Genomic DNA, 9,781 nt, shown 5'->3' with positions numbered 1-9,781 from the left:
CAGCAAACGTGGTTGGTAAATCCCCAGTAACTGAATTTAAACATGCCTGGGATAAACATATATCCATCCTAAGATAAAATACAGAAAATGGTATAAGGGCAGACTAGATGGACCATGAGGTCTTTTTCTGCCATCAGTCTTCTAGGTGTGGGAAGGAAGTGTGAGGAGGAGCATGAGAAAACATTGATCTGCCTGGTATGTCTTGGCCCTGGACTGGGAAGCTCCATCTCGGAGGTGCTGGAGAGGCAACTGCTCCCGCCTCCTCCTCCTCATCCTGCTGCAGCCCGCGCTTTGGCCCCACTGCTTCAGCGAGGAGCTAGAGGGGGGCTGCTACTGCTGTCAGCACTAATGCTGCTGCCACTGCCACTCCTCTTCTTGCTTGGTGGCTGCTGCTGCTGCTGAGCATGATTGATCTGCCGGACACAAGACAGACAAAGAGGCTGCCCCGCTACAGAAGCAGGTGGGCAGATAAGTCGCGGAACCATTTTCTGGCCCTTGCGGAACCCTGGTTGAAAAACACTAGTTTAGAGCATTATTAAATTTTGTAATTTGTTTAACTGCAAGAGTAAGGGGTTAAGTAATATAAGAGGGATTGTTATGTATAAGTACACATAATAACAAAAATAAACTGGCCGTATTCTAAAGCTGTACTGTATGTACAATGAACATTATTCGGTACTCAGGATATGGCATTTAATAACATATTTTGAAATATGAACAATTTTACAGCCAGGAACTTTATTAAAAATCCTTACAGATGTTCACATATCCCTTAGAAACGGTATAGTAACACAAAGTTCTATAGAGTGTGTCATTCCACTTCCAAAGTGGAGAAGAGTTTTTATTTGATAGAAAATAGTGGCAGCCAGGATAAAGAAGAGAGACGATGTCTCCCAAGTTCCTTGGCTCTACTGAAGAATGTAAAAATGATTTGCTTTCTTTGAACAAAATATCCCAGAAAGGAAATTCATCATGTCATTTGTGTGCTGTAATACAGTGTTCAAAGGGAAATGCCACCTGTTTGAAGCAGATGGCAAATTATCACTGAGAGAGCAATCGCCTGCACTGAAGAGACCATTTGCTAATTCCAACATCAGAAGGTAATTCAGGTGCTGCAAGTCAAAGCAAACTACTTTATGATTTAGGGTTTCCCCCCACAGTTTTTATAACACCAATGCTGAACATTATTTAGTATCTTTTTCTTTATTTTCCTCATCTAGTCTGAGCCATGCAACTTAGACATAGAGAAATCCAAAACCCTAACCTTTCTCCCTTAATATGATAAAATATTTAGCTTTCAGTTAAGCACAGTTTGGAGTTTATTGACCAATAATTTATTTATTAGAGATATATGCCACTTAAACCAAAGTTAGTTGACCATACTAGAACATCACTGAGATCAATCTTATATGTATTTTTGCACATCTAAAAACCCAGAGAAAGTGATTGATTACAATCTTAAATTTTAAAAAAGAAAGAAAAGAAATCCACCGACAAATAGGTTATCACTGGGATGATACCTTTATACTATAAATATGGGCAACTATGGTTAAAATTAAAGCTTTTCAACATACAGATACAACTTAGAAATCTTTGCATGAATTACCAATTGAAGTAAATTTCAAATCCAATGTATAGAATGAAATTGGATGCTTCCCAAGTGATTTTTTTGATATCTAGTTGTAGCAGTTTCAAACAATATGTTTTATAGTCCGAATCAGAAAGATTGGCTGATATTTGTGATGGACTCCTGAAATTAATATCACTAGCTGGCCAATGAGTTTTATCATAATCATAATGCCATCAGGATACTTAAAGGAGGCATATGTTCTACTCTAAAGCTCAATGCTTTAGGCCTCACATTCTTGTTAGAATTTATGAAGTAAATCTGCAGAGGCAGTGTAAGCAAAGATATTCATATGCATAATTGTAGGGTGGGGAGAAAGAGAGAAAAAATATACCATTGCTTTCTTTTAATTATAATTAAAATAATTGTACGGAAGACATGGAGATTTTCGCAGAATAAATACAATTCTTTTCAGGCATTTTCTTCTCCATCAACAGCATAGCTTCTTTCATTCAGCCTGTAGTTCACAATTCTCATCAATAGTGATAGGCGAACATTCGGGTCCGTACCGAATTTTGCGGTGTTCGGTATGCCGAACACGAACACGAAATTTTTCCAAACTTCGGGCAAAGTTCGGGGTTGTGTTCGGCATTCGGAGCTTTGACGTCACCGGCAGGTTGCTAAGGACGCCAAGGTGATTACTTCCTATATGGCATCCTTAGCAACCTGCTGGTGATGTCAAAGCTCTGCGCCCGGAATCTCTTCGTGGGAAGGATTCCCCAGCTCCTTCAAAGGGAGGTCTTCACGTAAAAGTAAACATTGTTATTTTTACGAAAAAGGATACCGCAGCAGCACTGTACATAAAGGGCGGTCCTTTCATGTAAAAATAAACATGTTGGGTTCGCCCATCACTATTCATCAACAGTAATGATGGGAGAGATATAAGAGATAAAGATAAAGATGTAAGAGATAAATAATCTTATCCATGTTATCATGAGTTGAGTTTGATTACTAATGACTCTACAGGCAGGTGGCTTCTATTACAACCTATATTCTTTATGACCAGGGGTAGGCAGCAGGCAGGACGGGGTGAAACGCAGTTCCACCAGCAGAAATGAAGCTGCGTGCACAGCTCCTGCTGACCAGCAGAAGTCACTTCTTGGATTACCGGTCTCTGCTCAGCTCTCCTTTTTTTCGCTGCTGTCATAACCTCGAATACACCCAATTCGATTTTTTTCTAATTTATCTGTTCACATCACATGACTGAAATGAAGTATGGTAGTCTCTGTTTCTTAGTCTTAGTTTCTCCCTGTGTCTCTCGCTCTCTCTTTTGCCTAATATATTAGATTTGGCCAATCATGATACTACCTTGATTTGCCCCACAAAAGTCCTGACTAGTAACTGCACTCCAAGGCCATACCTAAGCTTCTTCTCCCTGGTTTATGATGGTTTGATTTGTCATGCCAGCTCAGGAAAATATGCCACATGTAATGGCTCCTTCTGATACATGTGTTCTTAAAACAAGTCTTATACTAAATTTACAGTTGTTCAGCTACAATGGTCAATTTAATAAGCACTCTGACTTCTATGTCTTTAAACCAAGTACAGTGGTCCCCCGATTATTGCGAGGGTTCCGTTCCAGGACCCCTCGCAATGATCGGTTTTTCGCGAAGTAGCGGTGCGGAAGTAAAAACACCATCTGCGCATGCGCAGATGGTGTTTTTACTTCCGCCGCAGCAGCGAGGAGCCGAAGATTGGGGTTTCCCCGCCGCCCACGCAAACTCCTCGCTGCTGCCGCGCCCGCCGCTTGTCTTGTCCGCCCGCCGCATGTCCGCCACCTGCCTGCCCGCGCGCCCGCCGCTCGCCCGCCCTTCGCCCGCCCACGCCGTTCGCTCGCGCCGCTTCCCAGCTGAGTCCTGAAGCCAGAAGGCAAAGGCGAACTTCCGCGTTTGGCTTCGGGACTCAGCTGGGAAGCGGCGCTGGGGTCTCCCCACCGCCCACGCAAACTCCTCGCTGCCGCTCGCCCGCCCTTCGCCCGCCCACGCCGTTCACTCGCGCCGCTTCCCAGCTGAGTCCTGAAGCCAAACGCGGAAGTTCGCTTCAGGACTCAGCTGGGAAGCGGCGCAAGCGAACGGCGTGGGCGGGCGAAGGGTGGGCGAGCGGCAGCGAGGAGTTTGTGTGGGCGGTGGGGAACCCCAGTGCTGCTTCCCAGCTGAGTCCCGAAGCCAAACGCGGAAGTTCGCCTTTGCCTTCTGGCTTCAAGACTCAGCTGGGAAGCGGCGCGAAGTGAACGGCGTGGGCGGGCGAAGGGCGGGCGAGCGGCGGGCGCGCAGGCAGGCAGGCGGCGGACAAGTGGCGGGCGGACAAGACAAGCGGCGGGCCCGGCAGCAGCAAGGAGTTTGCGTGGGCGGTGAGGAAACTCCTCGCTGATGCCCGCCGCTCACCCTCCCGCCAGCAAGAGGGGGAAGATCCAGGGAAGCCGCCCAGCAGCTGATCTGCCCGGCGCCATCTACGCATGCGTGGCCATAGAAAAAAGGGCGCACATGCGCAGATGGTGTTTTTACTTCCGGGTTGAAAAATCGCCATATAGCCGTTCGCAATGATCGGGATCGCGATACCCGGGGGATCACTGTAGCATAAACTCTTGGGTCATTTTTTTCTCTTTTTGCTTAGGCCAAGTTTAAATCTTAACACTGAGTTAATATCCATTAGCATAGCAATAGGTTCTTGATACAAGCATTTAACATTCATTACAACAAGAAAGGCTGTGAATGTCAATTTCTCTGTACAGTTTATTTCTCTTTGGCCTGCTTTTCCTTCTTAGCTTCACTGCTAGAACTTGCTTAAACCAGTCAGCCTTTCTTTCTCTGTGTGTCTGGTGTGCCACAATGATCCAGCTGGCTGCTGACTGCAATGAGTATTGTATATATCAGGCTGTTTTAGTCTTCCAGCTTATTACAATCTGTCTCTGCCTATTTGAGGGGCTAGCTCAGTGATGGTGAACTTTTTTTTCCTCGGGTGCTGAAAGGGCATGGGCATGCGCTATCAGACATGCGCAAGTGCCCACATCCATAATTCAATGCCTGAGGAGGGGGGAAACAGCTTCCCCTGCCCCCCCAGAGGCCCTCTGAAGGCCAGAAAAAGCCTGTTTCCCAACTTCTATTAGGCCCAGTAGGCTCATGTTTCACCCTCCCCAGGCTCCAAAGGCTTCCCTGGAACTGGGAAAGAGTAAAAGCGCCCTCCCCCATTCCCCCAGAGCCTCTCTGAAAGTCAAAAAGCCTCTGTGTGAGCAAAAATTCAGCTGCCAGCACACACCTGCATGTTGGAGCTGAGCTAAGGCAACAGCTTGCGTGCCAGCAGATATGGCTCTGTGTTCCACCTATGGCACCCGTGCCTTAGGTTCGCCATCACTGGGCTAGGTGATGGGGAGAGGAGAGACAGAGAGACAAAGAGAGATAGAGAGAGACAGACAGACAGAAACACAGAGAGAGAGACAGAGAGAGAGACACACAGAGAGAGAGAGAGAGAGAGAGACTTTTAGCTTTTTTATGATACGTTTGTTTATTCCAGATTACTTTTGACAATCTCTGATTCTTCTTCTGCCTCCTCAATTCCTTACATTTTCTTCTGATAGCTTAGTATCTCTGCCCTGAGATTTTTGCAGTAACAAAAGAGTGCCAGCAGCCACTATCACTCTGTCAAAAGCCCTGGCACCAATCTACAACAAGTGGGAGGAAGTGGTCCTTTCAGAAGAGTAGATTTTATAATTGCTAAGACATAGCATTGGCAGCAAACTGCAACTCATATCATCTGCATCATGTTAAACAGCAGCCAGGAGCCCGTAATAATGTGCTCTTTTGCAGAAAAGGTTCAGCTTGCCAATAAGCTATGCCAGCCTACCTGGCAAACCACAAAAGCCAGTAGCAGAAGGTGTAAAATTACACTTACACAAGGACAAATTAATTGGCATCCTTTAGGGCTTCTACAAAAAGAAGCCAAGCTTTGCTTTTTATTTTATTCAAAGGCATACTAATGTGAAAAATGCTTGCAAAGTCATTTTTATGGAAGCTGAATCGTGTTATTTTCACCACTCAAGGTGCAAAATGAGATTATAGTAAGGGTTCAAGTGGTAGGCTTAAATCAATTTCAAAGCTTCTGGGTCTCTGTTAATGTAATATTATGGGATTTAGAGGTAAAGAGACTCAATAGCTAAACATAGCATTCTCCCTCTTCTCAAACATCTGGGTCATTGGCAATGTCACTGATGCTTTTATTCTAACTAAATCAATACATGAATCAAAAATCTAACCCCCAATCAAAGTTACTTAAATATGATGTATTCAAAAAGACAGTTCTTTTCAATGAACTTGTCTCACAACAAAATGTTTTGAAACACCAATAAACATTACTCCTTAAACAATTGTATTAGTGAAAAGAATACTTGCCAGTTTAAGACTGCACAACAGGGGGATTTATAAACTTACACGTGAATTATTTTTACTTAGATGACACTCTAAATAGCTTTGATTACTAAATTTCTATTGTATTTGAAATGGTTAGGGTAACAAAGAAATCTAATAAAATTGGAGTACTGGTTTTAAAAATAATTTTAGAGCAAAAATTAAGTTCATTTGTTTATTTAGAATATTTATGTCTCATATTTTGTTACTTTTAAAAAATCAGTGCTATGTTATTTAAATTTGACACTAAAGTAGACATTGTATTGGTTTTTAAAGCAACTTTTGTTATACATATAACATCTCGTAATTAATTAAATATCTTATCACCCTTATCACCTCATGGTTGGATTATTACAATGTGCTCTACATGGGGCTAGCCCTGAAGAGCATTTGGAGACTGCAACTGGTCCAGAATCCAGTTGCACAAGCTGTTGTGGGTATACCTAAGTACACCCACACCACACCAATTCTACGCAGACTGCACTGGCTCCCGATTGGTCTCCAGGTGCAATTCAAGGTGTTGGTCATTAACTTTAAAACCCTCCATAGTATAGGGCCAGACTATCTTTGTGACTGCCTCCTACCGCATAACTCCCAACAACTGATAAGGGCCCACAGGGTTGGTGTTCTCTAGGTCCTGCTAGTTAGGAGTGGGAGCCAGGGGAAGAACCTTCTCTGTGGTGGCCCTGGCCCTCTAGAATCAACTCCCCCCAGAGATTCAAACTGCCCCCACCCTCCTCGCCTTCCACAAGATGTTGAAGACCCAGGCATGGGGAGACTAATCCCCCCCCCCTTTTGACTTGTAACATTTGAGTGTGGTGTGATTGTGTAGCATTTATTGTTTTTAGTAATAATGGGTTTTAACTTGTTCTTTTTAATATTAGATTTGTATTATATTATATTGTATTGTTATTGTAGTGAGCCTCCCCGAGTCTTTGGAGAGGGGTGGCATACAAATCTAATAAATAATAATAATAACAATAATAACAATAATAACAATAATAACAATAATAACAACAACAATTATTATTATTATTATTATTATTATTCAGTATTGGCTGGTAGGCCCATGGGGGAGGGCCTTCTCTGTGGATGTACTGAGTCTTTGGAACCAGCTACCTTCTGAGATCAGGATTACACCCACTCTACTGGCCTTCCGAAAAGCCATAAAGACTTGGCTTTTCCGGCAGGCCTGGGGTCATTGATCTGATGGCATGCCATCGGGATCTGACCAGTAAAGATATCCAAGCTTTTTTAACTGTTTTATTTGTTAATTGCTGGTTTTAAATTATCAGGTTTTATATTACATTTTATGTGTATTTGGTTAGATTTCTGGAATTTGGGTGGCATATAAGTCTAAATAAATAAATAAATAAATAAATAAATAAATAAATAAATAAATAAATAAATAAATAAATACATACATACATACATACATACATACATACATACATACATACATACATACTTCCATATTTACAGCAACACAAAGCTTAAAACTTCAGCCTGATGATGGTGAATATGATTTCACCGAAACGTCGCATAGACATGCAAAATATTACACAGGGCAAAACCCGAACTCAGAACAATCTACATACATACATACATACATACATACATACATACATACATACATACATACAAACAATAATGTAGGTCTAGTTACACCTTGTAAATAATATTAATAACTTTAAAATGCCATACAGTGGTATGAACACATTTTTCAAAAATGCATTATTACATATCACTAAACATATTAAATGAAACTATAGCTTGAATAAAATCCGGGTAAATCAAAATATTCTTCATAACATCTGTTTTCGAATTGTTATTTTATAAGCTATAGAGCCTTGGTGGTGCAGAGGCTAGAGTGCAGTACTGCAGGCTATTTCTGCTTATCACCGGCTGCCAGTAGTTTGACAGATCAAATTTCGGTAGGCTCAAGATTGACTCAGCTTTCCATCGTTCCAAGTTGGTAAAATTAGGACCCAAATAGGGACAATATGCTTTCTCTCTGTAAAGCGCTTAGAGAGGGTTGACAAACAAACAAGTCTAAATGCTAATGCTATTACTATATGCCATAATGCTATCATTTATAACAACATTTTTTAAAAATGCAAGAATGATGTTACAAGTTACACCCTATGCTTTGAATGTTTTTATCTCTATAGTGAAAGTTGAAGGAAGATTGGATTGTTTGGGATGCATTTCTTCCCATTTTAATTATGCTTTGTTTTAAGAGGCATACAAAGCAACTACACTTTACACTATGTACTACAAATCACCTCATTCAGGATAGCTTTTCTTTCTGTCCTGCTTTATTTTCTTTCAGAGTTTTAATATAGCAGTATCAATATCTACTGTATATAAAGACTTCCAACATGCAATCATTGAAGCTTCCTCAGTTTCTGGAATTTCTGGATAAACACTCATAGAGATGAAAAGTGGCTTGATTTTCCATTCAGAATCGGAAACTGCATTGCTTTGCAAAGCAAATTCAAATGGATGGTAGGGTAAATGCAAATCAGTCCTTCAAAGCTTTTACTATCACCCAATCATTTATTTTATGGAATATGATATGATAGGATAGGATAGGATGGGATGGGATGGGATGGGATAGGATAGGGGTGGCGCAGCGGGTAGAGTGCTGTACTGCAGGCCACTGAAGCTGACTGTCAGCGGTTCAAATCTCATCACCGGCTCAAGGTTGACTCAGCCTTCCATCCTTCCGAGGTGGTTAAAATGAGGACCCGGATTGTGGGGGCAATGTGCTGGCTCTGTTAAGAAGTGCTATTGCTAACATGTTGTAAGCTGCCCTGAGTCTAAGGAGAAGGGCAAAAAAATTGAAATAATAATAATAATAATAATAATAATAATAATAATAATAATAGGGTAGGGTAGGATAGGGTAGGGTAGGGTAGGATAGGATAGGATAGGATAGGAAGTTTATTGGCCAAGTGTGATTGGACACACAAGGAATTTGTCTTGGGTCCATTGAGTTCCTAACATCTAGCTCTGGCCGATGATATGAATGTATAATTTATGATGGGATGAATGTGGATGACTGCCTTTTAGAATTGGGGTTTTAGATTGCATTTAAGTTTAGATTGCTTATATGTTCTTTTTTTGTATTTATCTTTGTTGTGAACCGCCCTTGGTCTATGGAAAAGGGTAGCATAGACATGCAAATAATAAATAAATAAAATCAATATGCTCTCAGTGTACATACAAGGAAATATTAGTTCTTTTTGCACATAATTTTACATTCACTTCATCCTAAAAGTCCAAAGGCACCAGAAATACTAACAGAATCTGCAGATCACTTTATATGATCTTCTAATTGACATGACACTGAGTTATAAACAAAGGTATGGATTTTTCATATACTGTATATATTTTTGACAGATATCAAAAAATCATATGAAAAGATTTTACAAGATTTTATAACATACATGGATGGCATTATTATAGAAATTACAGATATAATGGGACAGTTTTTTGTTATTTTGTAAACTTCAGATTTTCTCTCTGAGAAGGATAAAACAAGAAACTGGATATTGGGGCAAGAAAAAAAAGACAAATTAAAACATTTCCGAAACCCCTGATTAAAGATCTGACTATTCAGAATCTCCAAAGAAGCAAACAGTTTCAAGATCCTATTTGTCTTATTTTCTATGTATTTATTTTCCTCAGGAATATTGTATTTATATGTCCCTTTCAATTTCTCAGCAAAGAAGTAGCCATCACCATGTGA

At 41.0% G+C, this 9,781-nt stretch overlaps 1 pseudogene; it reads right to left on the bottom strand.

Moving 5' to 3' along the window:
- Positions 1–305: 305 nt before the first annotated feature.
- Positions 306–9,781, bottom strand: part of LOC139168610 (craniofacial development protein 2-like) — a 122,916-nt pseudogene continuing 113,440 nt past the window's right edge.

Source organism: Erythrolamprus reginae, chromosome 5, assembly GCF_031021105.1.
Source record: "Erythrolamprus reginae isolate rEryReg1 chromosome 5, rEryReg1.hap1, whole genome shotgun sequence".
Classification (NCBI taxonomy): Eukaryota; Metazoa; Chordata; class Lepidosauria; order Squamata; family Dipsadidae; genus Erythrolamprus; species Erythrolamprus reginae.
The sequence above is the reverse complement of the archived record's forward strand: the minus strand, read 5'-3'. Positions and strand labels throughout refer to the sequence as shown.